Source organism: Thunnus maccoyii, chromosome 1, assembly GCF_910596095.1.
Source record: "Thunnus maccoyii chromosome 1, fThuMac1.1, whole genome shotgun sequence".
Taxonomy (NCBI): Eukaryota; Metazoa; Chordata; class Actinopteri; order Scombriformes; family Scombridae; genus Thunnus; species Thunnus maccoyii.
In genome coordinates this window covers 24,835,895-24,851,505 of record NC_056533.1, presented here as the reverse complement: position 1 = coordinate 24,851,505, position 15,611 = coordinate 24,835,895, and the positions used below count along the sequence as shown (strand labels likewise).

At 40.5% G+C, this 15,611-nt stretch overlaps 1 protein-coding gene across 6 annotated transcripts in view; it reads left to right on the top strand.

Annotated features, from left to right (window-relative positions):
- The first annotated feature begins 848 nt into the window (after window positions 1–848).
- ankrd11 (ankyrin repeat domain 11) overlaps window positions 849–15,611 on the top strand; it is a 111,426-nt gene continuing 96,663 nt past the window's right edge. For all 6 annotated transcript variants that reach the window (XM_042420030.1, XM_042420025.1, XM_042420026.1 and 3 more), the window contains exon 1: window positions 849–1,327. The gene's annotated coding sequence lies outside the window, so the exon portion shown is untranslated. The remainder of the gene's footprint in view (window positions 1,328–15,611) is intronic.

Here is a 15,611-nt window from a genome sequence, read left to right as displayed (position 1 = left end):
ATGATCACCTGAGCAGGTAATTTCACTGATGACCTCCTCTTCTTTACTTGGAGGAGAAATTTGCTGGTGGAGTCGTTTGGTTGGAATGAAAACCTGCAGATATTTGGCTCTCATCTCCGCTTTAAATAATCGTCGGCAATACTGTCATTAATAGCGACGTGTACAGGTCAGTTTGAGTGACATATAAAGTAACCCAATGAGATTAGAGGACTTTTCTTTGAGCCAATAGGAGCCTTCGTTCCATCCCCGTCGCGTTTCAGTTTGACCATAGGTGCGTCAGGTTTGAACACCGGCACGCTCCGCTTTCTCTGTCTCATCTGACCCACACCGTGTTTTTGAGTTATGACCCGTCCATCGAAAACAAAAATTAAATTTTGATGAGCGCTACAATGTATGGTAAATATTAATACCGCATACATTTATGATATGTGTGTTAACTATTAGCAGTATTTAATGTATAATTTCTGAGGTTGCCTTAGTTGGCAGCTTTATAAAATGCTTAAAAACATACTACTACTTTCCACAGTATACACCAACGTTCGCATTTTAATTAACATACCATAATTCCAAAGATGTCCAAATAAACAAAGTGTAAGATATCTACAAATGTAGAAAACGAGCGCACCAACTGCATGTACTCCATTTCCTTCGCTTGGTCCTCCAACTATATAATGGAGTGTGGTCTTCTGCGTGTGAAACTGTGAAACATGGTCAGCCATGTTGGAGTCTTGCTTGCGTCCGTTTTAAAGTGAAAACGGGATGCTGTGTGGATCCAAAATGGCGTCGGTTTCATTCTGCACAGAAACAGTATCCGCCCACAGCGGCAGCACCAATCACGGCGCTCGTTTCATTCCCGAAGTGTTTCCGTCCCGAGCGTCCACACACTGGAGTCAAAGGCCGCTCGAAAACCGCTCGAATGGGTTGGCGGAGAGGATTAAACCGAAACAAAATATGATCTTTTGATGGTTTACCTTCACCCAAGCAAGTCTAACGTTGTACAAATGGACTGTTGAAGGTTTGTACTTGGTGGTGAAGATGAAATTGCCACGCTGTATTCGAGTTTTCGTGGATATTTGAGTCTTTTTTTTCTTCAGTCGTCTTGTTTGTTGGTCTACACGGTTTTAACAAGCTAGCGCTAGCCTCGATTCTAGTGAGCTGCTTTTTAGCTGCGATGGTCTTTGCAAGTATATGCGGATGTCTTTGGGCCAGTCTACTCTGAACCGACGGCAACAAATGGGAACATCCAGCATCGGCCGAAAACATCGTGGCAAAGAATAAACATTAAAGATTCAGAAAACTATTTGATTCTGTGGAAATTCAGACAGAGGTAAGTCATTTTTTTCTGGTCTTGCATAGCTAACGCGGTAACAACAAACCGACTATTGCTAACGTTACCCCAGTGTTTAACTTGGGATTGTTGTGTTTTACGACAGAGGTCAACTGGCAATATATGTATTTACTTATGTATTCAAGCATGAGGATAATAAAAACTGCTTTATTGGCATATGAAATGTAATTTGCCGTTTTCTTAACTGGCAATACGCAACATTTTTAGCTCGTGGCTCTGATGCAGCCCCAGTATGGTTATGCTTGGTTGTGGGGTTTTTTCTTTGAATGCTGATAATTTGATCAGAAACGTGAGGTATGATAGTTTATGTTGTTTGATCAAATAGAGTACAGATGTGGTAAAAGATTTTCCATGTGTTGTGGAACTGGCACTGGCGGCGTGTTGACATTTTAAAAATCATAATGAAATGTTTTGAGTGAGTAACTAGTGCTGTGTATGTTGATGTATACATCCACATATTGGTTACGTATATGCATCATTACAAGATTAACAGATGAATTAACTTACATGGTCCCTTTACAGCATGTTGCATACTCTTAGGATTAGCATTGAGTGGCACTCATAATATCCTGCAACAGTGATCATTTATTTGCTTTCAAGGGAGCGCAGTTCTAACCTCAAAATGTAGATCATTTTGATTGTCAGAGTGACATCAGTAATTGGCATTTGGCCTAAGCAGCACTAGTCTACCTGCTTTTCGAGTAACGTATGCACAGCCTCATAAATTCTTGTCATGAAGCACTATGTCATGTCCATTTGCTGGTTTGTTCCAGCACTAAAGCAAAATGGATGTGCTACAAGCCTGTCTTTAAGGAAAGCAGTGAATTAAACAGTCATAACTAAGAACCTATGAAGAAAATGTGTGTGCTCTATAGGATTATTTAAGAACGGTGCAAAATGCCCACAGGCTATCTGGATTCATCAGAGAGTGTCTGTAAATAGTAAGTAGATGAACAGTGTGTTATATGGATGAATGACTGTCAAATTACTTGCGTTAGTTCAGTGGCGTGCTTGTTTTTTCTGTGTTGAATAACATATAAAGGAGAGGTACAACATGGTGGGATTGGAGATGAGCTGTAGAGTAAACCGAGTATGGAAGAGAGGCTCTCCTCTTTGGTGCAGTACCAATGCTGAGGAAAACACTGCAGTGCCGCTGGTGGTGTTTTCCACCAAGATATTGAGAGTGTTTTAGCTTGTTGGGGCGTTCATGTTGACTACACTGCAGAGGCAGTGATGCATATCTCAGCCCCCCTTGAGCCTGTGTAGGTCCTATATCTCTGTGCTATAGTTAAAGCTCCAATTCAGTGCTATCACATGTCCTATTCTGTTACACATGAAGATTTTAATGTGTGGGATTAAAAGATAAACTAACTTTTTTTTCTTAACACAATTTATCCCTGGTACATTACCATATCTCACTGATTTGTTTACATCGTGAATGTAGGCTAACCTGTTTACAGAATGAAAATCCAATTGAAACTCTTTCACATGTTAAAAATAGTCAGTGTGTCTGTGAATCAGTTTGATAGTTGATTTTTTTTGTTCTTTGACATTCTTTGGTGTACATATATTTTTCTTGTTTGTTATGTAGTGGATATTTGTTTGCCTGTATTTGTTTGTTTTCTCTTGGATTTATTGCTATGTCTTAACATTTTGTGGTGGAATGATAAGTGACCGAACCAAGGTAGTAGTGAGGAGCTTTGTTGGTTGAAATGTCTTGGAAAACTAGGACTCTTGTTGAGATATCATATAGTTTTAAAGATTTTACCTCTGTTTCTAAGTGGTTCCAGAGAATTAAGGCATACCCTCTGCCTGCAACAGGAAATGGAGTTCTGCCGGGGTCAGAAAGGTCACGAGCTGTGTTTGTAGTTCTGGGACACGAATTTCATGTAATACGAAGACAGACAACAATTCTGTTGTTTCTGCTCTTCCGCTGCCTAACAGTGGGCCGTGTGTCTCACGACTCTTGAGACCCTCACATTAATGGCCGTTTCAGCCAGGCTGCAAACAAACACAACTGAGAACATGCAGCGAGAGAACACAACAGTCTTGATTGCTGTGTTTGGAGGGCTCAGCCATAACAGTTGCACACGTTAACTAGACGATGAATACGATCAAATCCGATGATAACCAGCCAGAATCGTTGGAATAACACACTGGATGAGTTCTGATATTGAGACAGTTCAACCCAAATAAAAGAAGTAGAAATGTCATCAAATATTTATACTTATTCTGTTTACTGATGCTGTCAGACTGTGGATGGTCTTGCAGGACATTTTATGCCTTTTGAAATTTACAGTTTTATTTTGTCTTTTTAGTAAAGCTGAGCCACATGTTCTTGTGAAATCAGTTGTATATGTGCCTGTGTAACTTTGTTAACATTTGTCATTGAAATGTGACACAGAACCATTAACTCTCCAGTTAAAAGTGTCAAAAGCTCATTTCTGGTAGCCAGCCTTGCAATAATTCAAGAATTACTGTTCACCCCACAGTGTGTATGGATTTGTCCCACTGCTTCCTTTCTTTGTTTTAAAAGGGCAGATGTCCACGTATGAATGGAGCTCAGCTGTCTTACCTGAGCCTCCTGCAATTATCTGTAAAGCAAAGAGGGAAACCGAGGCCTGCTGCATGCCTCTTGCACCAGGCTCTGCAAAACCAAAGCGTGCCTCTCAAAATTTTCATCACTGCGGGCTGTGGCCATGCTGACGTGACCATTGTGTTTATAAAGAATTCAAAAGCAAGCAAAAAAGAGTGCATGCACTGTCAAGTGTTACAATTAGTTGGCAGAAATTTTATCTCACAGTTTTGGTAAACAGTAATTTAAGTAATTCATCCAAAAAAAAAAAAACCAAAAACAAAACTTCTGCTGGTTTGAGAACGTCTTTGCTTTCTCTTTGTCATGTATTTTTGACAGTCAGACAAACTAAGCAAACTAATTCTGGGCTTTAATACAGATGCAGGTGATAGACATATGTTATTATTCCGAGCTATGACCTAAGCATTTCAGTAGAGGATGTTGGGTTCGGTACGTGACTTTCCTCAGTTTGGTATGCTCCCTGACCCAAACAGTTACTGTCAAAATAGTTGAATAATCCACTTACTCAGACGTTTGTAGCAATAATTCTAGAGCACAAGTTTCACTCGGAATACTTTGGCAGTGCACCATGTAGCTGTAGCATGCTCATGGATGTATGCTAGCTAGCTTAGCCAAGTTAGCATGGTTACCTGTTTCCCTGGTTACCCATGCTCATTAAGGGTCACTGCTGTCAGAATGACAAACGAGAGACCTGAGCTGGACAATCTTCCCATGACACTGACCGAGTGCAACACTACTATTAAAATATTCGCCGTTATACCTCCTTTTTTTAAGCAATGTCACGTGTCCCCGACCCCCTCCCCTCTCTATGACGGTCAGCTTTTCACTCGGTCTTACATTGAAGCCGTTAACAACAACTAAACACATTTGATTTCCGACGTGGTCGGAAAACACATCGTAGGAACCAGTTCTGAGCAACCATTAATCATTATAAAACAGCTGTCAGCAGATGCCCTGACTCCGTGCAAGAAACAGAAAAGTTGTATTCCTTTTCCACTGCAGCACAACTAAACTGTTTCAGTAATAGTTTCCACTGCAACACAACTAAACTATTTCAGTAATAGTTTTGGCCAATGAGCCATTGTTGGATGTTTACATTTTTCAGAATAAAAGGACCAAAACATTATTTTCCACCTTCCTTTTTTTTCTGCTATACCGAAAACGTATCAAACCGTGACTTTTGTGTACCGTTACACCCCTAATACTCAGCTAGGCTTGGCTGTTATGTATTTTTGTTTGAAAACCATGTCTCCTTCTGTCCATAACACTTCTCCTTCCAATGTCATGATTGGATTTCTCTTGGTCTTGCATGTATTTAGATTTTTTTTAATGTGCTTAAAAAGCACATTTGTTTTTTATCTGTTAACTGACGAAATATGTTAGCTAGTTGCCTAAAATATTGCTGGTTATATGAGTTTGTGTGTGCAGAAAATATGTTACATACTACACTGACTCAAAACTTTGCAATGGTGTGTATTTATTAGTGGTCCTTAAGGGGGAAAATTGTGGCTCTTTTTCCGCTCTTGTGCCTCCTTATAGGATGTATTATATAATAATAATATGTGTAGGTGGCTGACACTTCAGCAGTGCATTGTGTAATCTCTTCCTTGAATATAGCTGAGAAGACCTTCTTAGGGTTAAAATGGGAGAATAACACAGTCAGTCGTGTTAGTAAGAGGGAGAGGAAGCCTTAAGCTGCAACTCCAGCACCCACTCTGCCTGCCTTCTGTCTATGCAGGCTCTCCCCTCCCCCTCTTGTGCTGTGAGTGTGGTCCTTTTAGGTAAACAAGCATGGCTACTCCTGTTTCTTGCCCCACTCTGTCTGTCTCTGCCTTTCTTTTTCTTTCTATGTCTCGGTTTCTGTCTCACTCCCCTCTCTTCCTCCTTGTTCAAGTTTTCTAAATCTTTTATAGCCGCTGTTCCACCAGCACAATCTCGGCAGATACTCAAATGGCATCTGAAGCCCTTTGAAATTCAGCCTAGTCCTTTCCCCCCCTCCTCTAAGAGAAATGGAACAAAATGGCGGGCCACAATCCTGCTGTTTCCCTGAGGGACTGTACAGCCTCATTTCGGGGTTTAGGAGGTCCTGATGGTTGATGGTGTCTTTTAATTTGTGTTAGATTCTGCTTCCTTGCTAGCCCGTCACTGCACCACTCTTGATAATATTTTCTCTTCCCCAAGTGTCTTGGACATCAAAGGGAAAGGTTCGCTATTCTGGCAGTGCTGCTGCTTCTCCAGAAAGTTCCACAGACTTGGCTTTTGATCCTTCCGATCGAAGCTCAGAAAAGGAATATTTTTGTGTTGTTACTGATATGCTTAATCACAGTTTCAGGTATGCAGAAAACTTTGAAACACATATGACACAGAAGTCGGCTTCCAGAGTTTGATATGTCTTGCCATCCTTGCATTAATGTGTCATAACATGGACTGACCAGTAAGTTAGCTAGTTTGCCATATTTATTTAATGGATTACAGGATTTCTAAGGAGAACAATTAAACATTTGGTATAGAGTTTGGATTTGTTGAGCCTATTTTGAATTTGCCATCTGACTGAGATATCTTTGTAGGCCTAAAGGATACCAGTTAATTACACTCTTAGTTTCATTCAAGAACTTCAGCTCTTTTTAAAAGTTAGAGTCACAGTTGTCTCACATTGTGAACTCAACAACTTAATTTATTAATTGCTGATTCAGCTTATTCTCTTACACCAAGACATCTTCTTAGTAGCTTTATTAGTTCACATATTTGTCATAGACATGCTACTACGGCACTTCTTCAGGAAGACTGATTCTGATCTTGTCCCCAAGATCACCTAAATGTTCGTGTGTGTGTTTTCCACACTGAGAGAACCTGAGTATGTAACGCCATTAGGCAAATGGCAATGTCCCTTTGTCTGGGCAGGCATGAATTAGGGGTGGTGCAAATCTGGAGACAACAGTTGGTGTTTTGATTGGATGTGCTGCTGAGCAGGAGGCTACATTGGATGTGTATTATCCATACGTGGCATTGGAAATGTCCTGAGGTTAGTTGGCCAGATCTGAAAGCTGATGGCAGAGACTGTCTGTCTGTGCGATGTGTCCCTCTGGACTCGGCTGTTCTGGTCTGTTTAGCCTGCCACTGACACGCAGGGACTGGACTCACCGATACTGCTTTCATCCAGCAGTCGTGTGTATTCAACGTACTTAACAAATGTTCCACCCACTTTAGGTCCATTCACATGGACAGCTGTCACCCTGGTTCTCACTGTTAACAGAGAGTCCAGTCTGCTGTGTAGTTCACCTAACTGATAAACCCCATAATTACACTAAATTAAACTGGATAATTACCAGCTAAAAGTGAAGTTTCTCTTTCTCTTTGGTGAGTCAGTTAAATGGCATTTAAACATTGATATGAATTATTTTTTGTTCCTGTTAGCAATGCTAGTACACCAAAGCCAGGCAGTCTCATATCCATGTCCAACCCTGGTTGGGAGGAAGGTTGTGAAAGACGGTTTTGAACCGTACACATAGACTTGAGACCCACCACTGTGTTGGTCTGGGTATTAGCCTACTTTCTGTTTCTTCTTCTCAATCTTAAGGCCCTCTCTAAAGGTTTTCCCTTTGAACATGAAGAAGCCATTGCAATTCTTGTTGAATTGTAGGATTTGTAGAGCCCATTTAGAGTTTGCCATCTCAGAGTGGGGAAACTCCTTCTTAGATTAAAAAAAAATTTGTATATTTTGACATTATTATCAATTATTTTTGTCTCATCAGTCTAAGCACAGTAAAGTGGTTGGGGGAAGAGCTGCAGGTGCTTAATGCAGTTTTGGCAATAATTATCTGCAGTGTCTGGTTGTTGGGTGTTCTAATGGTGGAACAAAACAAAATCAGTACTGATGAAGTTGCATTAATGGGAAATAGTATGTCTAAGTGCCCTAGCATTGTAAATGCATGTATTAATGTGAGACTGATGTTCACACTGTATTTATACTGTACTTACGTTGTTAGAGAACCAAGGCAATAATGTTTCATGCTGAGCCATCCATGCCATTTGCCATTGCAGTTTCAGCTTTGTCCTCCCTCAACTTAGCAGAAGAATGATTTGAAATTGATGTTGATATTGATATATTGTGGCAAGCACAATATATGAAAACACAGATAAGTCTTTTCTGTTCTTCATCATCCATCCATCCATCCATAGGGACAGATATATACCAGGACTTTGTGTCTTGCCCTTAAAGGGGAACTACACCAAATTTACACATCAGAGTCTGTTTGGAGTGCTGCTGCATAAACAAAAAAGTTTTTGTGGCTCTAGAAGGAAGTTTGTAAAATCTGATAACTTGAGGTTATCGAACTCTGTAGCCCACTCCTCATCACTGCTGACGGCTAGATGCTTGGGGCTATATTAGGAATGAATTTCTGGTCAAATTGCATTGTGGGTAATGTAGGTGCCAGGTTTTGATAAGGAGAGTGCATAGAATAAAAAGTTTTCTTTAATCAACCTTCGACAATCTGAGATAAACAAAATATCAGGGATTTATTGCCACTTTGAGAAAGTGCTTCATGCTCACTAATGTTGTGGTAGGAGGCGAACATCTATCTCCGCTTTGTAGAAGCCCTCTTGTGACCAGACGTCCTCTTCATGTTAGGCATAAGCTCCAAACTGAGGCAGGGGGTAAGGGTGTTAGGACAAAGTGTTGGGTGGGGGAGGGAAGAGGTGGTGTGGCCTGGCTGAATCTCAATCACCAAGGCCCTTCAGCAGGGATGGCCTTTTGATGGGCCAGCTGCAGCCATTCATCTACCCATTTACATTGAAATGCTACAACAGGAAGGGGGAGGAGAGGACTGTGGGGAGATGGGCCTCTGCGCCTGTGCAGGTGGGATGTGAATGAAAAGCAAAGGCATACTGAAATACCAAAGAGAGGAGGTCCATCAGTAGGTTTGGGTAGCGGTCATATTTGAACCGATACTGGTACCTGGAATTCGGTACTGGTACCCAAGGGTACCTTTTTTTGGTACTTTACTTTCCCTGTAATAACAAAAATGTAAAAAGGCTACCAACATAATTCATTCAGTACCCTTAAAAGTACCGAGTTCGGTATCCAGTCCTATCCGTCAGTATGGGCCCATGCCCCTGTTCACCAATACGTCCAGCCATACTTTGTTTTCCCCCAGCCTGCTGTGGGGCAGTATACTTGGCACAAAGGATCTAAGCACCCTTTTTGACCAGTACAAGCATTTTCACTACTCAGCTCTTTTCTGTCTTTACAGCCAGGCTAGTGGCTATAAAGAGTTTGTGATTCATCCTACTGTCCGTTTTAACAGCACTCTACTGTTACACCTTTTGTTGATGCTGCTTTTTGTACTTTGCCTTTTTCATATTTTGTGGGTAATTTCCTCCAGACAGATGATTTACTTGGGAGTTCTTTGATCAAGGCTTATTTATGATGCCTGTATGGACTTTGGAATTTCAAGCTCTTGTCCCTAGTTTACTGTAATGGAGGTCATACTGTGCTGTTGGCTGGTAGAAGATGCCTGCACTGTAGCTCATTAAGGGCTTCAGACACAAACTGACAAATGAGGCCAGTGTGTCATTTTTCTGAGTTCATCTGGCTTTCCAGGATATCTTGGATGTCCTCAGAGGTTATAGATGTGACAGCATTTGAGAGGCATTTTGGAGAATGTGTTGTTCAGACCAGCCATGTTCACACCAGCGCTAGCATCAAAAAAAAAATGCATCTGACTCATTCATTTCAATGAGACCACTGTGTTCAGCCAGCTGTGTGAGAGGGTTTCTGCAAAAAAAAAAAAAAACAGACATAAAAACTTGAATCTGGTTGAACTTTTGCCAAAACACAACGTAATCTGGCAAAACACTGAGTTGGCTGGTCAAATGTGTACAAACTCATATGGCAGCTAGAGTTTATAACACAAACAGGGCAGTTCTACTATTTACCCTGTGGTTATTAATATGGAGAATAAAAGGATTGTTGTTATGAGAACTTTCCAGAACTGTAAAATACTGTCGTAGTTTTAAACACAGCTGTGCAGTATTTTGGCATCTGTAAGTTTTTAAACTATTGGATCTATCACTTAAACTGGAATAACTGAATCATGTTTCATCTTTTCACTGATACCTATAGCAAAATGTCCACACCCCTTGCAGATTTTAAAAGCTTGTTAACCTAAATACCAAGCTTGGCACCCACTGAAGGTTGTTTAGCGAAAATGTTGTTTTGACGTTGGCCTGAGTGACACTCTGTTCAACTGCTCATACTATAAGACTACCAGTGAAAATATCAAGCATTAGATAACAACTGGGACAACTTAGAAGGGGCCGGGTGTGGGGAGGACAGTTAAAAGGGGCACACTGACCCTCTAACAGCAGCGGTACCTTGAGGGTCAGTAATAGTTCTGCCACCACTTTGGTTCTGAACATACTTCTGGCATAGCAAAATCAGCAATCCCATTGTCTCCTTGGCCCAAGGAGAGGCCTTTGCTTGGAAGTGTGTTTTTTAATATATTGTTCTCTAAAGGTTTGTGTGAAACCGTGAAACACCAATGAAACCTCTATTTACTTCCAAGGTTTTATTATGATTGGCAACTTAAAAAATTTTGGCCATGTTCTGGTAAGAAGTGGAGTTGAATGGATGTATAAAGTTCTGTCTTCTGTCACCTTCAACTCTATTTCATTTTATATAACATGCTCATGTTATTTTTCAATAGAACAGGTTACACAATGCTGGTGTTTGCATAACTTTCTTTTTATGTTGTCAAACATCTGCGTGAATTTAAAAAAAATGATTTGATTGCTGATATGCTACCTGTCAACCAAGGATAATAAGAATTCCTGAGCTTCTACATTGAGACCTGCGATCAAAACACTATTTCATGCTCACAAAGTCTTCTGACAAAGATTTGTCGAGAACAGACTTCTGTACTGTGTGATTATCTTTATTTACATACAAAGTAAGTGATCACATAGAGCCAGAAGTGGCCTCTTAATGTTGATGATGTGATACGGGAAGTACGGTACTTTTATATAAAGTACTTTCCCTTTTCATGTTCTACTTGTTATGCCTTTGAATCACAGCAGGATATTAAGTATTTTGTAGTGATCAACAGAAAAGGCATCAATGCCAAAGTGAAAACAAATCTCAAATTGATGTTGCGTGCACATATGGATCCCTGTAAGTAAATACTTTCTATAGACACACTTGGTAGAAATTACAGCCATGTGTGACAGTGTGTACTTCACTTTTTTTTTGTTTTTTTGTACCAAACTTTCCCTGTTGTAACTGCACTTTAAACTGCTGATGGTGTTACAGAGGTGGTAACTGCAGCGGATAGTTAAAGAGGCTCCAACAGTTTAGTAGTAGTCTGAATTTAAAATGTCGACTTGCATGTGCTGCAAACTCTATGCTGGCATTCATGTACATTAGCAACAGGACGTGCTCTGTACATTTGACAGGAATAAAAATCAAACTTTATGCAAGAAGCAAGTGAAGAGACATCAGATGTTTTCACTCCCCCAGTGTTGAAATTTTTTTACATTGCTGTAGCTTGTCAAAGCCACTGCACTGTAAATATAATTTGATGCCACCCATTGCTTTTTCTTTAGCAGTAAAGTGAGAGATTTATCACTAGATAAACCCATTTGACTTTTTAACTAATATGCCTGACTAAAAAAGGCTTTTCATATAACTCCTCTCCTGGCTCTGCCTAAGAGTGGTGAAGAACATTTTCTTTTCAGTCAGTGTTGGTGTTAAAACTGAATGTTACTTGAGAATAGGGTTGGGTTGGTTTCTGGTTTTGCCAGTCCGGTGTATGTCCTTAAACCGGTTTGTTTTTATGCAAACCAACTGAATCAGCATTTGTCATTATGAGACGTCTACGTGTCTCACTTGGAGGCTCAGACACTGACAGGGCCAGCTGCTGCTGTCCACCCACCTGGACACCAAAGACGAGCTGGAGGAGGTAGACTGACCCGGGCTAACGGCACAGATCTCACCAATAAACCCAATAAACCTGCTCCCAGCTTCCAGCAGTCTGAGAGCAGCTTGTGTTTTGGAAACAACCCATGGATACAAAGGGACACGAGGGATCATTTTACCAGCCTGCACGGTGGCAAACGGCTAGTTAGCATGGCTAACATCGTTAACATAGCATAGCTGTGCTGTAGCCACAGTGTCTTTCAGTTTAACAGCTGGAAACACCGCAGCTACACACAGCACCTTAGCACCAAAAAGAAAAGTTAAGTTGAATGATTGTTGTGAGAAATAAAAGCACAATGTGTCATTCAGTTGGTCTGACTGTGGTACCGCTACTCTCTCATTCATGGGTTCTGATTACGTTTCACTGGAGAGCAGCTGAGTCACATGCAACACCTAGTGGTAATGATCAGTATTACTGGTCCAGTATTAAGCTTAATATCAAACTGGTTTGAACACTTTGACATCCGCCCAACCCTACATGAGAATCTGTCATCATCTTTCAGACACGCACTTAAATCCTTAAAGGCAATTTGCATTTAAACAACTAGCTAGCAAAAAACACTATTAAACACACTATTAAAATTCATCACTAATGGATAGAAAATCTTAAACCTTGAATATCTTAGGGAGGGTTTGGGATTGTTAGACAAAACTAACAACTTGAAGACACTGCTTTGGGCAAAAGGATGTTTTGATGAGCATTTTTCACAATTAGGCATTGTTAATTTTCTGACAAATCAAAAAATGGTTAACAGAATAATCGGTAATAAAAGTAATCATAAGTTGAAGCCCTGCATTATATCTAATTCCATATAGTCCAATAGGAAATTTAGAAAAGTCACAGAGAAGGTGAAAATAAAATTTAACTTAACTCTTTTTGGTGCAGGGACAGGAATTTGCCAATGTGTTTAACCAGAACAGTCAGCAGAGAGTGGAAAATCACATCATCTTCAGTCAGCCTGTACAGGGACTTTCCCTCCTGAATATGTGGCAGCACAGTGAGCAGTTCTTAAAGCTACAGGCCAGTACGTGTTTTGGCTTTTGTATCAAGCCTTGTACATCCACACTGTATCTCTATGTCACACATTGTGAAGATACTTCACTGAGATATTTGTTTTATTCCCAAAAAGGAAGCATTCTAAATGAGAAGTGGAAAATGGGAGCAAAGGAAATATAGAAGACATTTTAAGTTGGCCTGGAGCTACCAATAATCTTTCCAGCATTTTACTGTGTTTGTCTGCCAAGGCTTGAATACTCAGGGATCTGTGATTGGGTGACTAGAGCTAACCAGACACTGATCTTTAAAGTTCTTTTGATACTAGAACCTTCTTCCCTATAAATACACTCTCTTGTTTGTGTGCCCATCTGTGTGTTTGTGAGGGTGTGTGTGTGTGTGTGTGTGTGTGTGTGTGTGTGTGTGTGTGGTTGCGTGTGTGTGCCTGTGTCACTCATACTCCCTGCAGTGAATCTTTTTATAGAAACAGCAGCCAGCAGTGTAATCTCTGGCATGGATGTAGGACAGCCTTTTATTCCTCCTCATTTCTTATGCAAAGCCATTTCTCACCCACAATCACTGCATAGCCTGTTTGAATTTACCGTTTTCTTGGAAAAAGGTGAACATTTAAAGGAGCATACCAGTGTTTTTGCTTGTTTACGCACGTCGACTACAGACTGTATGTTGTTACTGCTAGTCCTCTACCTGAAGAACTTTTTTTTTTCTTTTTCTTTGTTTTTTTTGAGAATTTTGAATCAATATTCTCACTTTGATGTACCATTGGTTTCCATTAAATTTCACAATGGTAGAAAAAGTTCAAATTATAGAGACTTTAACTTGCTTTACATTATAGTTACCATTTAGAGCACAATTTCTTTTGAGAAGTCTTCCGTATTGTTGTGTTTTTGTTCTGGGGGGAAGCCTTGACACAGACAATTGAGAGTCAGCTGACAAAAAGTATTGCATTCTTGATCAATGATGGCAGAAAATCAATCCCGGAAGACAGTTTGCAAACATTGTTGTCATAAAAACAATACAGTGTATTGAATAACTCACTGCATTAAAATGGCTTCCTTTTTGTATAGCCAGCTCTCAATTCTTGGATTTTGGAGCCCCGCAATTAAATACTCTAGCCTGGATCATGGAAAAACATCCTCCCTGTAAGCTTTAAAATACTTTGCCATGAGCATTTTATGTAACACCTGGTTTGTCAGGGGCTCTGTTTAGGTTAATACCTCCTGAACTCAATATTATCTCAAGGTTTTGATCAGCCAAGTAGCATCTGTTTTTGTGTGCCATGTGACATCCCTGGTGAACATTTTTAGAAACAATCCTTCGCTTGCAGAAGGGTCCAGAATTGAAATCTATTTAAAGCTCCAGCTGTTCTATTATGAATGTTTTCTATTTAATTATTTAGTAATAAGGGGCTAAATTTGGAATGGTTGGTTGATAGAGCAAAGGGGGGTTCAGGTCCATCAACATGAAAAGAAGTAAGGTGTATTGTGTGCTGCTTGTTTGCTCTGCCAGCCCTGCACACTTTTCCGGCATGTCTGAGTTGACTTATGAAGGTGTGGTTATGATGGGATCTGCACTCCCCACATAGCTGTTGTGCACATACACACATTCTCATGTGCAGCATATCTGTTAAATTTCATCATATCACCGCCTGGGATTCTTGGATAGATTAGGTCGTCCACTGAACTCAGCCCAGTGGTGCACTGTTATGCTGCTCTCTCACACACTTGGCTGGACTCTTCCCCCCCTCTTCTCTCTCTTTCCACCCCCTACACCTCTTCCTCCTTCTCTGCTTCCACTTTCTCTCCGCCACCTTTGCTTTTTCTGTCTTTACATATCAGAGCCTAGCAGTAGACTTTCGTACTGCATCCTCATATTTTTGTCTCCCCTCTCTCCTCACTCTTTGACAGTCTCCTCCCCCCATCTCCACCTCAATGCAGTAGCCCTGGTTCCTCAGGAAGCGCTGCTTGCAGGAAGCTAAGGGCGTTGGACCTGACTGTTTGCCTTGTTTCCTCCTCAGACAAAAATCATAGTAAATTATGTGCACACACACTGATAGCCTTGGTGATTTTCTACTTTTAGCCTGCTGCATTTTGTGTAAACTAATGCAGGATACTTTATATGTCAGGTCTTTTTCTGTAGTCCCAAATATGCATACTTACTGTAAGCAAGCCGTTTTTCTCTGGTAGTAGATTGTGATGCCTTATCTTAGGGTGTTGGCCAGCATAGAGTGCTGATATGATGCTCTAGTACTCCTTTCTTTTTCAAATCTGTATATCTGGCTGTGGAACTGATTTTAGACCTCTCTTCTTTGTGTAAGGTAACAAGAGGCTTCCTGCTTATCATTTAAATATAAAGGTGTATTTCTACAATTGTGCCGTGTTTCAGTAGGTGACCAGTGTTGTTTATTAAAGATGCTGCAAGTGAGAAAGCTCATATTTGTGCCTCGGTCTTTCTCTTTTATTTTTTAAGAAAAAGGCTTCTCCTTTGAATCCACTAGGAAGCAAATGGGCTAGCACTTATTTATGTGTCAGTTGAGGTGAGAAACAGAGAGAGATCATGCCAAACTAAAATATACATGATTTTTGAACAGCCCCGTGTACTCGCAAACCAACTGTATCTTGTAAAATGCTACCCTGTATCGTAATAGTACTACTACTGTTGTCATTGTGTAAATTACATT